Consider the following 6000-nt stretch of genomic DNA (forward strand, 5'->3'; position numbering starts at 1 on the left):
TTTAATTGCATTTTTACTTGATTAACTATTTCATGGTTTTATTGTGGTGATTAAATTAAGTTATTTTTAATTAATTATTTACTTGGAATTATTTGTTTAAGTGTATTTAATTGTTTAATTGGTTTTTCATTAGGTTATTTTACTTAATTAGATTTTAACTTATTTACTTGATTTAATTATTGAATATTTTTAAGTTATAGTTAATTTTGGATTACAATTTACGTATAGGTAAGCCGCCATAGGGAAACATAGATAGTTTCATGGGCCGACTAGGATTGGAATTAGGACTTAGTCTAATTATTCATGGACTAGGGTGATTAATTTTCACCTATAAATATACGCAATACGGTGGTTTAGGGTTTAGAAAAAATAAACGTAAGTTCTGTAAAAACAGAGACTCTGAGATACAGAGGGAAAACAGAGAGAGAACCGGAGAGTGAACTTGGGTGATTCACAAAACAGAATCAAGGAGGGAAGTTTGGTGTGGGCTACTGGACTGTAATAGGAGCAGCAAGAGTTGTTTAACACAACCAACATGGCCGGAGAAGATAGAGGCAACAGTTAGAGATTTTTTATTCAAAGTCTCAAAGGCAAGTTTCTGTTCTATTCTTTCCCATGAATCTGTGTTCTGTGCATGTTTAGATGGACTCTAGGAGTTTAATAATACTTATACAATCTATATTGCATGCTTGACTTATAATTAGTCTCGTTTAACAAAACTGTTATACAAAATTTTGTAAGTCTCTGTTAGCTTTGTTTATTCTATTTATGCATTTTAAGTTTTGCTATTTGAGATTAATGATGCATATGGATGCCTTGTAAGTAGTCTGGAATGTTAATTAGATATTAGAATAGGAATTTAATACAGTGCAGAGGACTGGAACATCATCGGAGTTGAAGAAGACGAAGCTAAAACAGACGAGGGCTGCTAAAATGAGGGAGAGAAGGCTCCTAAACCTCTTAGAGCCGGCTCCCAAAGGGGAGAGCCGGCTCTTGGAGTCCTGGAGCCGGCTCTTAGAGTCCTGGAGCCGGCTCTAGGTGGAAAAAATAGAGCAGACTCCCATTTTAAGAGCCTGCTCTTTCTTAAAAGGCACTAAAACAAGTGTTTTAAGGGCTGTTTGGGTTTTCTAGGTATATGCACTTAGTTTAATTTCTTTTAAGTAATGTATAGGACTGTATAAGACTGATATTATGATGGAAAGATATAAATTCATAATTGGATTGAAGATTAGAGCAAGAAAAACCTAAGAGAAAATCAGTAGCTTGCACACTGTTTTATTTGTTTTACCTACTGGAACTTGGCAAGGTTTTTTTTATAAATAATTATACATTTTTCAGTGTTATAAGTATGGCGAATTAATTAAATTTAACTATGCTTAGTTTGGATTTAATTGATACTTCAATTGCAATAATTGTATCGGTTTATCGACTGTTTTTGGAGGATTTGAACGCTATGATTTATTTTAGTAGGTTAAATATTTGGAGCTTGATTTTTAGGTTCTGTAGTGAATACCTAATGCTATTATATATGTATTAAACTATACTGAAGCATATTTCGGAGAACTGTTAATAAATTAATTAAATGTTATTTTTTTATCAATTATGTGGATTGGAGGACTGTATGCACCGGTATGGGACGATGGCATACTAGGGATGGATTAGTTCAGACACTAAGCCTACCTAATCTGGATTGAGGTTAGGATTAACAATAAAAGTTAAGTCCGACTTCTATCAGTGTTAGGTCAGTAAATAACTGAATGACATAATTGGATTTTTGGGATGAACTGTTGTACAGATATCAAGCCACTATATCATATGGATGATATTTTGTATTAAGAGGACACGGATTTTATATATTTATGTTATGACGCCATGGTATAAGCTTGAGTCTCATGACCATGGTTAGGGTGCGTATATCGCCTAGGATGGATAACTGGACAGAGGTGTTGTTCCCTGGTAGGTCTAGGTACACATGACCACGTAATGTGTGATTTACATGGTATCTCTACTCAGGCTGAGACAGACTTATTGGACTAGTGAGCGTCCTATAGTGTGTAATATATACATATATGGACTACTTTAGATATTGTTGAGTCTATCTAAGATATATCTGCGTATCGGATTCCTGTTTGGATTATAATAGGACTTACATGTGGGCCTGACCCACTCTCTTATTTTACAGGTGCTCGTCAGTTCCAGGGTTAGAGCTTGATTGTGTAGAATAGATACAGACTTCTATTCCACCGACTACGTAGGACTGCTTACTTATTAGTTTTGGATCGTACTTCAGTTATTTCATTTTACAGTTGAGATTTTTATTAGGGGTCCACCAGATGGATTCCCGAGTTGTTAATTAATTGGAGGTTTTGGAGTTTAGATTTTAATAATTATATTTTGGGGATTTTTCATTAGAATTCATTTCAGCCAGTTATTATTTATTTCTTATTCTTTAAATTTGTATTCTGTGTTCGTGTATATATTGATTGTCTGATATCCCTCGGATTTGGGCATGGACCTGATCAACCCGTGTCTCGGATCCGAGGGGTATCACATTATGTATCATGTGTAGGGTTACATTTAGATATAGATTCTATGTATTTAAATTAGAGCTTAATAATTTAAAGCTTGTATATCTTATGTATCATGTGTAGGGTTACATTTAGATGTAGATTCTATGTGTTTAACTTAGGGTTTAATGATTTAAAGCATGTATAGCTTATGTATCATGTGTTGGGTTACATTTAGATGTATCTGTGTACTTAAACTATAGCTTAATGATTTTATAGCATGTGTAGACTATGTATCTTGTGTAGGATATTGCTATATTTAGTAACTTATTAAATTCTAGAGATTTCATAAGTATTGTGATAATGAACTTTTGTAGAATATTAAATATATTACTTGTAAGCTTATTACTAAATTGTTGTAAATTTGTAGCTTACTTTGACGATGAGATAGCATGATATGTGATATTATGCCTTGTATGTGTAGCGAATCGCACATTGAAGATTCGACATTTATGCCTTGTGTGTGTAACGAATCGCACATTGAAGATTCTACATTTTAAATGTCATTTTAGACTTGAAACCCTAGGACATGGCTTGTGTGGCTTCAACTCTACTTGTGCATGGAAGGTGGTTTTTATACATTATCTAATTTTGTATAAGTTTTGGACTTATTTTGGAAATAGTTGGGACATCACACAATTTGACATGGCTAGGTCAAGGTCTTAGTACGGAGGATAAGAGTTCCCCCTACAAATATAGTGCGCACTTGGATTGTTCCTGTGGGTCAGTAGCCCGAAGTAACTGTCGACGTCTAATACGCACTTGGGTTGTTCCCGTAGGTTAGTAGCCCGATTAACTTCTACACCTTGGTACTATTCTGAGATTCGATGTGCAAGATATTCCGCTATTTGATTTCACATTCAATTTCAAGTTGACAACCAATGCTTAATTGTAACTTGTGATTTTGGTGCTTTAACTTTTGAAGTTGTTTAATATATATTTCGCTACTTGATTTTACATTCAATTCCAAGTTGTCAACTAATGCTTAATTGTAATTTGTGGTTTTAGCATCTAAAGCTTTAATATTGTTTAGTATATTCGTGTCTAGTATACTTACATATTTCACTATTTTGATTTTATATTCAATTGCAAGTTGACAAGCAATGCTTAATTATAATTTGTGAGTTTATGCATAATATTTAAATTTCAATTAGTATATTCATACCTTGTATGATAGTGCGTAGTATAGTCCATTTCAATTGCTTATGTAGCTTGAGATGATCCCTCAGTTCACCTTACAACATAGATGCTAGGAAGAATGATCCTTTGTATTGATCTATGTGAAGCTTGCATGACATTTGAAACTTTAGAATATACGCATGCAGTTCTTCCTACGAGTAACTTATTTACTCACCCTAGTTATTTGGGATATTTCAGGTACGGAAACCTTGTTTTGGGATGCACAACATCCCTAGGTTGGCGTGGTTACATTTATGTCCTTTTATGTAATTTTACACACATGCAAGTGTTAGCATGTTTAAATTCCACTTTTAAAGTTGTAACGAAGAGCTAGGTTTTAACATGTTTTTATCTCAAAATATGTAAAGTGTGCCTAAGTACACTATTTGGGATCCATTTTATATGTATGAAGTGTGGCCAAGGGCCAAAACGTCTTTTGATTACATATATAGACTTTAGTTTCATGTTTTTCCTTTAAAGGCAAGTTTTGTGAATATTGAGGTTTGACATGTCATATTTTGCATTGGGGGTATTTTGAGGTCATGGACCATTCTAGCGCACTTAAATATCCATCTTACGTTTGTATGCCTGATTGCTTTTGCACACAACACCATTTTTGCAAAATCTGGTTTAAGGGTATTTTGGGGATTTCTTTTGAAAAATAAGTTTCAGCCTTTACATGGTCACTTAGAAAATGTGATTTTAGAGGGGGTTTTCTCACAACATTTTTTAAAAAAATGTCATCTCGGTCTCGAAAACCCTGTGTCAAAGTCTGATTTTCTGGTGCATACATTTTTCAGGAAAAAGTCTAATCTAAGGGGCATTTTGGGTATTTCACTTAAAAAATTAGAACTCCTCTTAATATGGTCACCTAGAAAACATGATTTTTTTTTTTTTTGAGAAGGGTCAGTTCATAACTTTTTTTTCCCAAAAAAATGCCATATAAGCCCTCAAAATCGCATTTCAAATCCCAAAATGTGTGCAGCCCAATGGCATGTCAGGGGGGCTGGCTGCATGCACAGCGCACGCGGTGCGTGCCCACAGGTACCCATGGTGCCCTCCTTGGCAACTTTAACACCTCGTTTTCATTTAACCATAACTCATTCATCCAGACTCCGAATCAAGTGATTCTTGAGTCTAACTTCGTTAATTTTTTGTCCTCTATCTAATGGTATACTCAATTGCATCCAGTTTTGTTTGAAATGACCATTTTATCCCTGATCAAGTACACTTCCCATTTTATAATCTTAGCTTCTGCATTTGATTCTTTTGAGTCTCGTGGTTTCTCGGGAAGTCACGTTGGCGTCTTAGGGATAACGAGTATCTCTAGAGACTTTCTTTTCTAAGTGAAATGACCATTTTGCCCTTAGGGCCATACTTGGTCTATTTTCCACCATAGCATCTGTTTTCATTCTTATTGAGTTTCGTGACTTCAGGGAAGGTCACTTTGCCGTTTTAGGGATGATATATATTCCTAGAGGCCGTGTTTATGTTTTCGCTTTCACATTCGAGATCCGTTTTCGGATCAACCTTCGGATTATCACAGGACGCACTGGCTTATAAAACCAAGGCTGTCACATCACATAACAAGAACACTATAGTTGCAGCCTGTGTAAATGCAATGCAACCCTAAAATGAAGGTTGTGGTGCAATGTAGTATCACAGACATATTTAATTTGTTCATACATGTATGCAAAAAGATTAAATTACCTTTGTAAGTGAATCACTTTGTCATTAAAAGAGTAAACATATCAACATGAATAAATTACCAAATATATCCTTAGTGCATCCACGGGGAATGTGATGGTTTACTTTTATAAGTTCAATTCAAAAATGTTAAATTGGTAGTGTTACAAAAAATAATTTTTTTTTTCAATTGGAACTAGGGGTGCACACAATTAAGTTTTGACTAGTTTGAGAGTTTTCTGGAACCAAACTGATCTTAACGGTTCTAGAAAATCTAGAGTCAAACCAAACCATTTGACCAAAGGAACCAAGCCAAACCGTGAGAAACCGATTTGGTTCCACGGTTTCTTTTTGTTTTTTTTTTCTTTTTCTTTCCCTTCTACAGAAGTATTCATATTTCAAAATCCAAATGCATAACAATAAACCAAGTTAACCAACACATTCAGAACTAGTAATAAATTCAAAACTTTTAATTCATTATTCTCTGTCACTTCTGAAACTGAAGTGAATAAATTCATAATTGCTAATAAACTAATACATTCAGAATTACTAATTCAACAACAAATAA

Source organism: Cornus florida, unplaced genomic scaffold (assembly GCF_030987335.1).
Source record: "Cornus florida cultivar Cherokee Brave unplaced genomic scaffold, ASM3098733v1 CherokeeBrave_3.0.0_Hap2_Chr06, whole genome shotgun sequence".
NCBI lineage: Eukaryota > Viridiplantae > Streptophyta > Magnoliopsida > Cornales > Cornaceae > Cornus > Cornus florida.